At 41.9% G+C, this 7,525-nt stretch overlaps 1 pseudogene; it reads left to right on the forward strand.

Annotated features, from left to right (window-relative positions):
- Positions 1–6,794: 6,794 nt before the first annotated feature.
- LOC118581112 lies at positions 6,795–7,261 on the forward strand (annotated as a pseudogene).
- The last annotated feature ends 264 nt before the right edge of the window (positions 7,262–7,525 follow it).

Raw genomic sequence — 7,525 nt, forward strand, 5'->3', positions numbered from 1 at the left:
GCTTATATTCTTGCTCTTTTTGCAACGGTTGGTTTCAATAGTTTTAAATCCTCTTTGGATTTTGAGCCCACTCTTGGGGCACCTGTCATATTACAGGTATCTGAAAGATCTGGGTGCTCTAGGTGTTGCTTTATTAGGGAGACTACTGGAGAGGGCCCTCCTGTAGCTGCGGGACCAGCAACAGCCAGCTCATTCTCCATCTGAGCACCTGACATAAAAGACTTCAATCAAATCCTGAGGAGATGACTGCTTGGAGGCTCTGGAGAGACTGCAGTAGATACAGTTCCTGGGAGAAAGTGTTTGAAGGTGGGCAGAAGCTGTGGTTGGGGAAAGGGCACCCTGAGTTAGTGTGTTAATGTTAATGTGACCAGACACACATAGAAATCATTTAATGTCTATGTGCTTGAATCCTATCCTGCAGGCTGCATTCTGCTGGCACTGTAGGTGACAGCTCTCAAGCATTTACAAGTACCCCGTGGCTCACAGCATCTCCAGATATGGGGATAGCCTGGCTCTAGCCTCTATCTGACCACTCAGCTTCTCTGATCTTGCCCAGTCTGGATTGTCATCCCTGTACCCATTAAGATATCTTCTCTCTCCTCTCTGTCCTTTGTAAATGACTCCAATTAACTCTTTTTCAACCCTGTCCCATTAGATCTTGCAAGTGATTCCTAGGAATCACCAAACCATAAGTCCCTGTTAATCCTAACCCCTGCCTCTCTGTTACCAGCATTTTTTTGTGAAGGATTCTTAAATCTTTATTAGTTAAGTAATTTATTTGAAATAGATTGCATAAAAATACTTAATGAAATATTTGTTAACTTCAGAGTCTCACTTCAGAGTCCCCGGCCTCTACCTGTTTAACACTACTAGCAACTCTTCTTGCTCTAGCGAATAAATGCCCAGTTCCCCCCAGGCACAGAGTGAAGATGTGTGGTCTCAGAAAAAAAATGTTGATTAAGTAATTGAAAGACTTCGATTCTCTGCAACCAACTACAAAGGATTGTTCCAAGCTCCATGCCTTACATTTGATAGGGACTCAATAAGTCTTAGTTACTATTGTCATTAGCATCATCACCATCATCATCATCATTACTATTATTATTATTGTGGCCACTATCATACAATATCTGTAAGTGATATTTGTCTTTCCAAGACAATTCCTTTAGGATGAATGTGTGGGGGTGGGCAGGATACGTCTTGGCTCAATAAATAACGCAGTGACATGATCAATGTTAAACTAAAATAAAAAGACCAATAGACCATTGGAAGCAAAGGCCACTGTGTTATACTGCTAGGGATCAAGTTCAAGACATTAGTGGATTCAATGGAAAGAAGGTTTAGACACCATCAAATTACCCATATAAGCTTGGCCAATCATGCAGTCACTTTTCTACCCATTTTAAAGCTGAAGCTCCTTTTTCAAAGTATGTTCACAGGTCTCTCAGTTTCTGGAGATCTACCCTCTTGGTTGTAAGCAGTTTACCTTGTACCTGCTGCTTAAAAAGGCTCTGTCACTGACATCTTAGAGGTATCCTCCCAGCCAAAGTACTGACCTGTTAAGTTTAAGTGGTATGTAACTCAGGGGAGTTCATGGCTTCATAGTGTATACCATATTCTAGCCCAGAGGACCTCTGAAGGCAGAGACTCAAGCAGCAAATCTCATCTGGATTCCTGTACAAATAAGTAACTACTTCATTTCACAAAACCAGTCCAGTGCCAACACCACATAGTAAACTCAAATGAGTCCTCACTGGTCACTAAATACTACATGACAGCATTATGTCTGAAATCAGTCCACACCCATTTGGGCATACACCCCATGGTAAATTTGTTGTTAGTCCTGGTGTATTGTGGATACATTAGATTGGAACACATTCTGTATTAGAATCCATCTATGTTATAGGGATCTTGTGAAATACCCATCCATGTTGGGATTAAAATGAATAATTCATCAAGAATCTATGAAGATTCACCAAAAGAAAAGAAAAGTAGATGTAGATGAGCTGCTTGCTTCAAGAGGCCTGCCTCCAAAGAAGTCAGAGTATTGTGAAGAAGGGCACAGGCTGAGGGATAATGTTTAAACACGGCAGTTACTCCATGAGCTCATTGACATGTTTTTAAAAATGTTTTTAATCCAAATTGGGCTACTGCAAGTTTAAAGAAGAGTCTGCCCTAGCCACCTTCCTTTATTTCTTTTATAACACTAACCTAATTGCCCCTTCTGAAATTCCCTTGGAGCAGCAGAAGCCTTCCTAGCACCGTGTCCAGTTTCTGGCTATTAATCCACATTTAACACACCCAGTTAGATCCTCCTTGGACCTGTATTTTCCTGGGCCAACCAATTTTGTGAACTTCCCAAAGCTATAACATGGCAGTGGTTGGCCCATGGAAATACAGGTGGGCTTAGGGGAGGCACAGTGCCAAATTCTAATCAGGAGCTTCTGAAATCAAAGGACCATGTGATCTTTACTTTGGTAGTTTTGCCCTCTACTGAATCTGATCTCTTCCAGGCTGACAGTTTCCAAAAAAAGCAAACACTTTCCATTTTGAGGGGAAGTGCTTATAATGTCTCTCCTCTCTCTAATGACTTTCTCAGATGGGCAAAGCCATATTCTGTTGGCAGGAAAAATGAAGAAAACTAAACAACGAATGGGATCTATACCCTGTTCCTTGTACTTTCAATATTTTGATTTCCACCTTGGCAGCCATTGGAGAAATCCTGTGCTAGCAACCATGTTCAGGGTGAATTGAGATGAGGAAAATCCTTACACTGGATTGAAGGTGAGTAGGATCGTCACCATGGCTTTCTTCCCTTTTCTACTTTGTCTTTTTTCAGCAGTGCAGGGAGAAGGTCTCTTGGGAGTAATATCATCATGGATGATACAGCCACAATCAGCTTGGCCTTAGACTCTCAAACTTTCTCTGCAGACAAAACCTATAAAATCAGCCTCCCATCAGCAGCTCTGAAACAGTGCCTGTACAGACAGCCATTGCATTTCATCTTTGGTCTCATAATGTAGCTTTAGCTGGCCTGGAACTTGCTGTGTGGATTAGACTGCCCTTGAACTCAAAGAGATCTACTTGCTTTTGCCTCTCTAGTGCTGAGCGTACAGGTGGTCCATCATCATGCCTAGGTCTGGAAAATACTTTTAAATGTGAAAAATGAATCATGAACTATAAGAGGAATAAATGGCCATCAAATGAGATGAATTTGCTTCATTTTGATGTCAGTGGTTTACATTTTAGCTAAATTTCTTCACATTATTCAGGTGTTTTAGTATTCAATTATTATATGCAGGGTCACCCATAGCCCTGAAAGTTTGGTTAGGACAGAGTTTCCCAACCTCAATATTAGTGATCTTGAGAACATAAGAGCTGGGTTTGTGGAGGCACCTGTGGCTCATTTATCAGAGTCCCTGTCATTTGCCCAGTAGAAATTGCCAGAAATTGTCCACACTGCAGTTGTGATAACCAAAAATATCTCCAGATACTGCCAGTGTCTTTATTGGGAGGGTGAGTGACTGAAACTACTCCATGTTGAGAACCAGGGAACAACAGATTTAGTATGATTCAATGCTTATATGATTTTTATCCAATTTCCTTAAATGACATAGATTAGTAAAACTCTTTAGTTTACTATAAAGCACATTACATTCCCACTGACCACCCACTATTAAAATTTGATTCATACTAGTCTTTGGAAATTATCTCCTAAATGAGTACAGTGTTTACTTTTGTGGGGTGGAGCATGTTTTACAGCAGTTGCTCATGGAAGTAGGAGTGGGTAGAGATTAACAATGAGCAATCATTCTGGACTGATGGCAATTATGTGTTTGTTTCTCATTGACTATTAGAGGCCAGACAGTTTATAAAAGTTGAAAAGTAAAGCCTACCTCATGCCCAAATGATGCTGTCCATTTGGTTTTACCTCCAGGTCACTCCCTGCTCCTTCTGGTCTCAGATAATTTAATAACATAGCTACTACAAGGGAGGACTGTAGCCAGGTCCTTGCTCAGATTTAGTGGCATCATCTCATGGTATCCTGCACATAACCCTATGAGGTAACTGCTATTAAAACATTTTACGGTGAGGGAGCTGTGTTCTCAGTGACATGACTTGCCTAAGGTACTTTAGGTAGTAAGGGTGTGGGCTGAGATTCAAATCCAGATCTGGCCCTTGCCCATTCTCAATTAGTACAGTTAGCCAGCCATCACTCTTACAATAGATGCCTTTCAAAACTTAGATTATGAGAGCCTGTCCCAAACAAAACAAAACAAAACAAAACAAAACAAAACAAAACAAAACAAAACAAAACAGCATAAGACAAAACTACCTTTAGATTGGGCATGTAGTTTATTTGAAAGTGCTTGCCTAAAATGCATGGGTAGACTCCTAGGCATGGAGGTGTGTACTTGAATTTGTTTGTTTGTTTGTTTGTTTGTTTGTTTTTTACTTTTTGGCTCTTTACTCTCCTGGGGGCCCATCACCCAGCTCCCAAATAAATTACACTTGGAGGCTTATTCTTTCTTATGAATGCCCATCCTTAACTTGGCTTAGTTCTAGCCAGCTTTTCTTAAATTATCCTGTCTATCTTATGCCTCTGGGACTTTTGTTTTCTCTATTTCTGTATATCTTCCATTATTTTTTTACTTTGTGGTTTGTTGTATAGGGTGGCTGGTCTCTGATGTCCTCTTCCTTTTTTTCTCATTCCTTCTTTCCTTTTTGCTCTTTTTCTCCTTCTATTTATTCTCTCTGACTGCTAGCCCTGCCCATCCTTTCTCCTGCCTGGCTATTGGCTATTCAGCTCTTTATTAGACCAATCAGGTATTATACAGAGGCAAAGTAACACAGCTTCAGAGAGTCAAGAAAAATGCAACACAAAGGAATGCAATACATCTTTGCATCATTAAACAAATATTCCACAGCATAAACAAATGTAACACACCTTAAAATAATTATTCTATAACATGTACCAGCATGAATTACAAGAATCCTTATCATAAAACAAAAGCAAAACTTAGATTAATTCAGCTCTATTATATTTGCTTATCGTATATGTTAAAAATTCCACCCACATGTTCTAAAACAATGGTAATGTAGTGAGTTGAGAAAAATGATCTACTGAGTGTCAGGAGTGTTTTCTCTCCTTGATCTGTCCAGAAGTGAAAATGTTAGCTTGCTGTTCAGTGCAGCCATGGCTGTCAAACTAAACAATGGTGTCTATTAATCCCAGGAAGAGCATAGGCAAACCAAAAAGGTTATTTTTCCTGTGAATTGAGTCTTATGGTTTGTATAATGGGGCTGCAAGGTTTTATGCCTCATCTTAACAGGCCTGAGCTGCTCAGGTTTTGATAGCTTGCAGAGCTCTTGGTAAATAGCTGGGGACCTGGCATCTTTAATCACCGGAACAGAAGAAAGAGGGAAGGGCTGAAGGAAGAAAGAGGTAGTGGATAGAAGTGTGAAACTAACTTTGACAGATGGGGTCCTGGAAGGCAGGGCCATAGACTGCCCACCTCCGATGAGTTTCTGTGACCATGTGAGCCTAGGTTTATCAACTCCCTGTCTCCCACTTTCCTAATCAGGGTCCTGTTAGTAAGTCACTGATTGATTAGGTTTGATGACAGGCGAGGTTAGTGCTGCTAAGGGGCTCTGCAAGTACCAGGGCTCAGGAAGCCTCACTCTTCTTTTCTTCCAGTAAATAGTAATAATCATAATCATAATAACCCTTCAGGATCATCCCAATATTTGCAGCTGCAGTCCCCCTGGGACTGGTAAGCATAGAAATCCTCCACAGTTTAATGTGGCAGAGCCATTAGGAGGCCAACAGGGTTTAGAACCTTCCTATGGACCGAGACAGGCCCAGACTCCCAATTTTCTCATCTTATTAAATGTAGTCACCATCACAATGCATCTTTCTGAGCTCTGTTCTCTCTCTCCCTCTCTAACAACCTGAATCTGGCACACTTCCCTTCCCCTTTAACCCTCAAAAGCTAAAAATAATATCCTCTTGGAACCAGCCAAAAAGTGTCAGTTGGAGGAGTTTAATTAGCAGGAGTGGGCAGGAGACAGTTCTAGCTTTCCCAATTTGCTATAAACTCTCCAGGGAGCTGGAGCCAAGCTCAATTGGAAAATCCAGGTTCATGTGTACCAGCGACTGGAGTTCTTACCGTGCAGGCGAAGTCTGCCTGGAAACCAGCAGCAATTTCTGTCCATAGCACTGAGTGTGAGCTCTGGGGAGGAAAGGGTGGGTGCAAGTACTTGAAGAAATATAGTGGCTCAGGAAGTGGACACTAGACTCGGTCTGGGGGATTGCTTCCTGCCTTCCTGTTTAGTTTCCTCCTCTGCAAAATGAAGATAGATAATCCTAGTACTCTTCTCATATGTATTTCCTAAGAATAAATAATCTGAGATCTCAGAGGGCAGCCTGGCCCAGAAAAAGTCCAATGTTCAGTGCTGCTCATGTTATCTGTTGTTCATTTTTACTGTGTTGTGTCCAGATCTACAGACTTGGGTGAATTTTAGGTTCTTCGTATCTTTATTCCTATGAAACAGAGTAACAGCCTAGCATGAAGAACAAGGTTGAAATCAAGTAATAATCAAGATTCATGTGGTATTTTATCCAATTTGCATCTATTTTGTTTAGCTTCTCAAAAGGAATGGAGCATAATATCAGGGATTTTGGATAATTGGATCTTGGAGTTTCATTGTCTGCTCTCCTTCCCAAGTTTTGTCTAAAGAAAAGTGTTTTGGCAGTTAGTTGTTTTCTGACTCTGAGAGTGTGAGCACTTAGGATGCTACGTGGAAGCCAAAGCCGCTCTTCCGGGGTGGCCCCTCTGGCCAGCTGGGCCCCTCAGATGAGGGCTGCTCCCAGACAAGCACCTGCAGCTCATCCTCCAGCTCATCCTCCAGCAGCAGCTGCCCCATCTGCAGTTGGTTCACCTGCTGCACCCAGGCAGCCAGCCCTGATGTCCCAGTTGGCCACCACTGCAGCTGGTGTGGCTGTGGGCTCTGCAGTGGGGCACACCCTGGGTCATGCCATCACTGGGGGCTTCAGTGGAGGTGGTAATACTGAGCATGCAAGGCCTGGCATCACTTACCAGGAGCCCCAGGGATCCCAGCTGGTGAACCAGCAGTCTTTTGGGCCTTGCTCTCTTGAGATCAGTTTCTGGAGTGTGCCCAGAACCAGAGTGACGTCAAACTCTGTGAGGGCTTCAACGAGGTTTTGCGGTAGTGAAGAATTGCAAATGGTTTGATCTAATTAAGAAGTTGATTGAAACTGAAGAAAAAGAAATGGGCTCTACATAATTGACAGTGCACGTGTGGACCCTGACTAAACCTTCTAATAGCTCCATCGCTTGAGAATAGCTATTAAAGAGTTCTAACTGTGTAGATACTCACTGAGGCCTGTAGTAGTGTTGGGACTGGGCAAGTGATGGCCCCCTTGAACCAACTGGTTTTTTTTTTTTTTTTTTTTTTGAGTTAATGAAAATAAAGTTTTTTTCTTCTGAAAAAAGAAAAGAAA

This window comes from Onychomys torridus, chromosome 4, assembly GCF_903995425.1.
Source record: "Onychomys torridus chromosome 4, mOncTor1.1, whole genome shotgun sequence".
NCBI classification, from domain to species: Eukaryota; Metazoa; Chordata; class Mammalia; order Rodentia; family Cricetidae; genus Onychomys; species Onychomys torridus.